Source organism: Haliaeetus leucocephalus, unplaced genomic scaffold, assembly GCF_000737465.1.
Source record: "Haliaeetus leucocephalus isolate CR32 unplaced genomic scaffold, Haliaeetus_leucocephalus-4.0 Scaffold351, whole genome shotgun sequence".
NCBI classification, from domain to species: Eukaryota; Metazoa; Chordata; class Aves; order Accipitriformes; family Accipitridae; genus Haliaeetus; species Haliaeetus leucocephalus.
The window spans coordinates 5,245,899-5,253,448 of record NW_010972787.1 but is presented as its reverse complement, the minus strand read 5'-3'; positions in this window follow the sequence as shown (position 1 = coordinate 5,253,448).

Genomic DNA, 7,550 nt, shown 5'->3' with positions numbered 1-7,550 from the left:
GAAAAGAAAAGGGAAAAGAAAAGCAAAAGAAAAGAGAAGAAAAGAGAAAAAGAAAAGAAAAGAAAAGAAGGAAAAGAAAAGCAAAAGGAAAGAAAAGAAAAGGGAAAGAAAAGCAAAAGAAAAGCAAAAGAAAAGCAAAGCAAGGAAAAGCAAAGCAAAAGAAAAGAAAAGGGAAAAGCAAAGCAAAAGAAAAGCAAAGCAAGGAAAAGCAAAGCAAAGAAAAGAAAAGGAGAAAAAAGAAAAGAAAAAAGAAAAAAAAAGAAAAGAGAGGAAAAGAGAAAAAGAAAAGAAAAGCAAACAGAAAGAAAAGAAAAGGGAAAAGAAAAGCAAAAGAAAAGAGAAGAAAAGAGAAAAAGAAAAGAAAAGAAAAGAAAAGAAAAGAAAAGAAAAGAAAAGAAAAGAAAAGAAAAGAAAAGAAAAGAAAAGAAAAGGAAAGAAGAAAAGAGCAAAAGAAAAGGGAAAAGCAAAGAAAAGAAAAGAGCAAAAGAAAAGGGAAAAGAAAAAAGAAAAGAAAAGAAAAGAAAAGAAAAGAAAAGAAAAGAGAAAAAGGAAAAGGAAAGGTCTGTTTCTAGTTGGGAGAGTTAAAAAAAAGAACAAACTGAGAGCTCTGCCCTTTGACAGCTCATGCTACCTGTAAAGTCTGACTCCATGAAATAACTTGTAACCAGCCTCTTCTAATGATATTAGCTCTTGCACAGAAAGGCAACACACTTGTTAATAAAACATTAAAATGTCTTTCTAATTTGGCTCTCCCCAGGAGATGCTCAACCCTTGTAGTACAGGGTTAAAAAAGACATAGTCCTGTAGAGACATAGACCTTTGGGGCAAGTTCTACCTCAGCAAAGACTGCGTGTATATAAAGCATAATATACATTCCACAGTTGTACTTCAGATGATGTTTTGCTCTTCAATGCCTCATGGTGTTCAGGCAAATGTGGGTTTGGATTCAGTGACTGCAGCCCAGTCCCAGCTTCTCCATCTTCCTTCTGTCTGCCCGTTACTGGGACTGAGGAGAAGTCAGTGCAAACTCTGAGGATCTCAAGAGAAGTCTTGTCACCAAAATCTTCTGGTCTGCTCTTCTTGTCTTCCCCCTTTTGCCACCAACAACCTAAACCTCAGCTTCAGGAGATGAATTGGTAGCTTTGCAAGGTAAGGAGAGACGTAAACTGTATCAGCAGCTTGTGGTACTTGTGAGATTAGTTTATGCACAGATCATTCTCCCTCCTAGACCTGTGCTGGATCCTGTCTGCTGGAGCTGGTGACAAGAGCGCATTCCCAGATGGGGTTTCAAAGCACCAGATGGGCAGCTCTGAGGCTTGCCAAGTCAGCAGGCAACCCTTTTCTGCCCCCACGTTGTGCTGATCTGCCAGTTATGGTTTTCCTGCACCGAAGGAAGCAAAGATACTCACTTCATAGCGTGGAAATGACACTGCTCCATCACTAAGGTAATAACTGCCCACACCACCACGAGTATCTCATGGAACTGGAAGTGAAACAATCTTTTAACTATTCCTATCAGTTTCATTTTTAAACTTTTTTTTAAATACTTTTTTATGCTTTACTTTTTTACTTATTTCCAAGGAAATGTATTGGGGAAAAGAGCTATCTTAAAACTGTTGTCTCAAAAATTTCAGTTGTGGCTGGATAATGAAAGAAAACACAATTCTAGTGCGTTTCTGAGGAAGGTCTTTTACTCCCCTTGGACCAGTGCAGCTCTCCTTAGTCTTCCTCTGTAAAACATCATCCTTGCTACTTGCAGATGGAGCTGGAGATAGCTCTGACATGGTTCTGGGAAAACATTGCAGTGGGCTCTCCATTCTTTCCACCTGTCTGGTAGACTTGCATTGCTACTGATTTAGCCCAGCTGGACTTTCCTGGGCCCAGAGCTCCAAACTTGTGCCCTGAATCCTCTCTCCTGAAATTGCTCTGCTTGCAGTTGTGTAAGTGAACCAGCACGTGGGGCAGGGAGTACACCAACCCTACTATTTTGGGCACATGTGGGGTAACCATATGCATTACTCTGGTACTGCAGGACCTTGACAGTGCTGTACGTAGCCCACATTTCCCAGTACAGCTCCCAAGATACTCCTGTGAACATCATTTCTGTGGTCAGATAACTGTTTGCTTTTGTTCACATTTTGTATCTGATTTGTTCCAAAATAATCAGGACATAGGCATTCCTGCACATCACTGAGTCACCAGCTTCTCTGTGAGCAGCAGCTGTGCGGGCTCCTGGCGTGGAAGCCTGGTTTGTATTATGGTGAGGGAAACACTAAGCCTCTAGGGGCTAGTGCTTGGGATGGTAAGAGGAAAAGAGCTCTTCCTTGTAAGGTTGGTTTTCTTTTCATGGCCCAATATTTTCTTGGGTAGTTTTCCCTTTTTGACATGTTTTGGTTTGGTTTTGTGGTTCTTTTGCTGACCTTCTGGTTGTCTTTCCCACTGAAATGCAGTGCCCTTGGCCCGATTCCACAAGGAGGAGATGCAATCAATCCTTTCATGTGGTCTTGCCTCTTTCTAAACACTTACCCTGGTACATTCATGTACTGATGGCTCCAGGAAAGGCATATATATCTCCTGCTGGATAAAGGGAAGAAGTGATGGCTGGGGACTGGATTTCAGATGCTTGGGAGATGAAGCTGAGAGCGCTACGTCACCACCACACTAACCCAGCTATGCCGAAAGTGGGTCATTCCCATATTGATGCAGGTGTGCATGCATGCGAGTGGGGTCCGGCATATAGTGGAAATGCTTACTAGCATTCTTCTATTGTACTTGCGTTTTTCAGGGACAAAAATTTCTTGTTCCACTCTTTCTTTTCCTGTTCAGTGAAATATTGCTGAATGCACATATAAAATCAATTGTGTAGTATTTTGAAAGAAAATGCATATTGTAATGGAGTTTGCTTTTAGTAAGGGGGATGAAATCACTGGCGTTCTGCTGTATGGTCCTGACAGGAAGAGAAGATGCGGGCAGAGCCAGAATTATGTTGGATATACCAGGGACCAGCGAGGGCCGGCTGATTCCCGAGTGAGCCAAGTGTAGCAAAAAGGCAGGTGGGAGCAGTAGCCGCACCAGCAAGGAGCCAGAACGTGGAACAGCAAGTCCGGTTCAGGATCAGGTCCAGAGACAGTGATCAGAGTCAGACACTGCCTGGCGATCCCCCAGCAAGACAACAGTGGTGGTACAAGACCGGGCACAGATATAGCCGCTGCAAACCGTGGTACAGCATAAGCAGGGACCAGCAGTAGGGCTTCAGTTTAAAAGCAGCTCCCAAGGGACAGGAGGGGCAGACCCTTGCCTCTAGCTGTCTCCACGACAGCTACTGCCAGCAAAGGCATTGACCTTGTACTCCACCAGATGAGCTCCAAAACTCAGCCACTGAGACTCCTGGAAGGGGGTACTCTCCAGACCTAAGTATTGCAGAAGCTCTTACTCTTTAGCTTCCTAACCTCCACTCATAGCCTCCCAGAAAATCTGATTAATTGCTCATGCCAGTTGACTATAATAAAAAATGAGCAGTGGCAAATTACTTGCTCCCGTTGCCTCTACTTTCTTGATATGGTTAGACGGTTGCCTGCTTTGCCTGCCCTCAAAAGTGGACCTAGCTTTGAGGCAGGTGGGAAATGTGGATGAAGAGGTGACACAACCACTGCTCTGAGCTGTTGTACCCTTCAGTGACGGATGGGCAGCAGTGCTGTGAGGTTGTCCTGCAAGGACTAATTCTTTGCTGCAGCTTTTGGCTGTCATTGCCACACACGCTGACCAGGTACAGAGCCAAGAGTCTATATAATGTAAGGTGAAGCTCAGCCTTGCTGAGGGAAAGCACAACCACAGCTGTAGTTTATGTCTCTGCATACACTTACCTATTACGCATGTGCCTGGTGGGTAGGTATAAGTAACTGTCCCATTAAACACTGTAGTACAGAGAAGAGATCTCAGCTTTTTCTTCTCACAGTCGTGGAGAAAACTAAGGAATTTACTTTGATTTACATGCAATTTTCAATGTAGTGGGCAAATCCAAGTAACAGCAGCAGCTGAAGTTACAATGAGCATGGTAAATGGGATTTACTTGATAATGTGCTGCTTAAACTCTGTTCCTGCCATAGGGACGTGGGACCGGAGGATGTCAAAATAATGGTGATTGAAAACACCTCATTGAAAAGAGAGAGGAAAAGAGAGTCAGAGGAAGGCCTTGGGTAGGGTAGACCCAGTCCATCTCACCTAGGATCTCGCTCCAGGTTACAGTCTCCCTAGTAGCTAGATCAGTACAAAAAGCTCCAATATTCCTCCAGTTGTCACAATTCACTGGGTCTCCCGTCGCGCGGGTGTGCTGTAAGCTGTATGCGTGAAACGACCCGGGTTATAAATGGCCCTCCATAGAAAACAGGCAAGTTACACTCTGGATTATTTCACCAAACTATTTTACACTGAGCCCCAGAAATGGTTGTGCTGGTGCCACTGGCAAGGGACAAGGGACTATGGGGATGGAGGAGGCTCTCACTGGTGGCCAGGGAGCATTGGACCCTTTCCCACTGGCTCTGAAAAAATTGTGATGTTTTTGGGTGACCAACTGAAATATTGCTTTGCTTAAGTTTTTGGTCCCGAGAGCACCCAGCCCTCTTAAAGTCAGTTGGCAGACGGAGATTCCGCAGAAGACCTGCAGAGGGAGATCCAATCTGTTCTGCTTTACCTCGTTCCTTCCTCGGGAACGGTTGGAGCTTTGGCACAATCTCAAAAGGCAGTCTAGTCTGTTCCTGAGAGGTGTCTGTTCCTGTGACTTGTCACTCTCTGCTGTGAGTACAGGGATCAGCAGATACCATGAGGTCCCTCAGCTGTAACTCTGGCCCGTGCAGTCTTCTACGGGCAGGCACCTGCTGTACAGGTGCTGCTGGTGGTGGTAGCCTTTTGTGTAACGCTCTGAACATTGGAACCAGTGCCACAAGGGGCTATTTTGAGCACCGGTGCAAATAAAAAATTGCTTCCATGTCTGGAAAGAGTCAGGTCAGGTTGGGAGGGTGAGTGGCGTGAGTGGGATTTTCCAGGCTCTTTATTTGTGCCAGGTCCACGGGAACTGTCCAAGCGATTCCTCCCAGGAAACTTGACTAAAGCCTGAACTCAGGATGTTCCAAGTGTCCTAATTCCAATGGGGGGTAGAATCCACAGCCTCAGGATGTGTCCCAGCGACTTGGCTAAGTCATATCCGTGTTGAGGGGAGTCTCCACCCCACCTAACTCTTGAAGCCAGACATTCAAGAGTCATGAAGACTGGCAGAGAGCAGACAAGAGGCAATGCCCTGGTTAAGTATTCAGCTACGAAAGGTCCTATGTGCTCAGGGTGGTGTCTGTGTTTCTCTGCAGCATGGTAGTCTGCTGCTCAAGGCGGACCCAGGAGCTGAACGCCCTGATTACTCATCTTTTCAATCAAATTTCCTATTGCTCATTTTCTATGTTGTTCCAATGAGTCCTGTTGGTCAGGAAGGGGTAAGGGATGCATATTGGAGAGTTGGTGCTCTTGCAGCCTGACAACTTGATGATCTTAGTGTCAGATCTATGGGTTGTTCAAGCAAAAGGCTTGGTAGAAGCCATCTTCCTCCACGGCAGGGTAAGATTCCACAACACAAGGTACTGCTGGGCTGCAAGTGAACACTAAAACCAGACATCGTCTACTGCGAAGGCTGTTTCTCCTCTCTCTTTTGCAGCTTCTGTAGAATCTGGAGATTGAGCAGATGATCAGCCTTGCAGCAAGGATGTTTGCCCAATATGTTTCAAAGGAGTTTTACTCTCAGCTGCTAGATTTGGCTGATTTCCTTTCTGGTATTTAGTAACAGTCTTTTTAACAAATGCTAGAAAAAGGAAATTTCCCACTTTTCAGAGCTGAAGGGGACGTAACAACAGTTACGTATCCTTTATTCTGAGGATAAAAGTTGCCCACACATATGCCACCCTCTACTTAGCATCGGACCAAGGCCTAAGGTTCTGGTATGAACAGATCATAGTGCCTGCAGGATGGACATTTGCCTAGGACAGGTCAATGACCAGCTCCTTAGCATTCATTTGGCCATAGTGCCTAAACCACTCTTCAGAATAAGTTCTGGCCCTGCTAGGTGTTGCCAGTTACATGGTATTACACAAAAAAATAAGATCAAATAGGTTCCACGCAGCCCTCCCCTTCACACACACACTGTCCATCTGTCCAGATGCTTCAACCTATGTGTTTAGAGATACCTTTCATCCAGTTCCAGGCACAGGCTTCTCACTGTACCTTCATTCCGCTTTATGGGAATGTCTGCTGCCTCTTTCGTCCCCGTATCTCACTACTGGCGTCTTTTCAGTCTCCATGCAGGCTCCACATGTCTTCTCTCCCGGCTTCAGCAGACGAAGAGCGATGAGGGGTTAGGAGCTGACCTTCAGGTTTGCCCTCCCTGGTCCTCAGCTCCCTGGGTGGATGGGGAGCTGATGACAATCCACTGGAGAAGGAAGAAGGTATGTCTTGCCAAAGCGCTGTGGTCTTTGGAGGGCCATGACTGACTGCAGCTGTAGGAGGTGCGAAGGAGGGTGGGGAGGAACTGGTGTGGCACGGCTGTTGAGCTTGTGATGGGGCCTGCATCATCTCAGACTCAGCACGTACTCAGCACTGGGTAGGTCAAAGGCAGGGACATACAGTTCCCTTAGCTCCTTCCACAGGGAGCCCTTGCTCCTAGGGGGTCTGAGCTGTCAGGATGCCCAGTGTCCCAGTTCTGGTTGGTCTGTCCTCACTGGCTGACTGTTTTCCCAGCTGCTGTCCTCCCCACTGGAGGAGCTGGTGTTTCATGAGTCATCCCCTTCGGGAAAGAAACCTCTGGGTTCTTCCCCCCACGGTGCGAGCAGATGAGGGGGAAGGTATCCATAACTATTTTATTTTCAAGGTCTCAGCTGGGGGCAGGAAGGTTGGAAAATGCAGGCTTAGATTCTTAGCTTAGGGTGTCACTTATGAATAGGAGTCGGACAGAAGTGTGCAGGAAATATTCTCACAGACTTTAAACTTGAAAGTTAAACAGTTCTCAAGTTAAAAACAACACCAACTTCTCATCTTTTTTCTTGCACAGGATGGTCTGGTGGGACACAGGAGATCTGAGTTCTATTTCTGGCCCTTGTCCCCAGCTTCCTATGACCTTGGACTAGCCGCTTAATCTCTCTACGTGCCTCCATTTCCTTCTCTGTAAAATGGGGGTGATCACATTTACCTGCCCCGTGCAGCCACTCTTGCAACTTATTTCATAGCATAAAAATATAGGAAGGGCCATACCGGGTGAAACCAAAGACCTGACTCACCCAGTAGCCTTTCTCTGGCTACACAGGGGAAAAGTAGAAACACGGGGCTTGAGTTTTGCTGTCACGGGCTCTCTTCTGGTCTTTCGCGAAATAAAACACGTACGGAAAACGTGAGGTAAGTGCACAGGGAGGAGAAATACATTTCTAGGCTAGTCCTGGATGGCACAGGGTCAGGGAAGGCCAGCGGCCGCCCTGGCAGGGCAGATTCCTGCAGCATCCTTAGCCAGTGCTGCCCCTTCC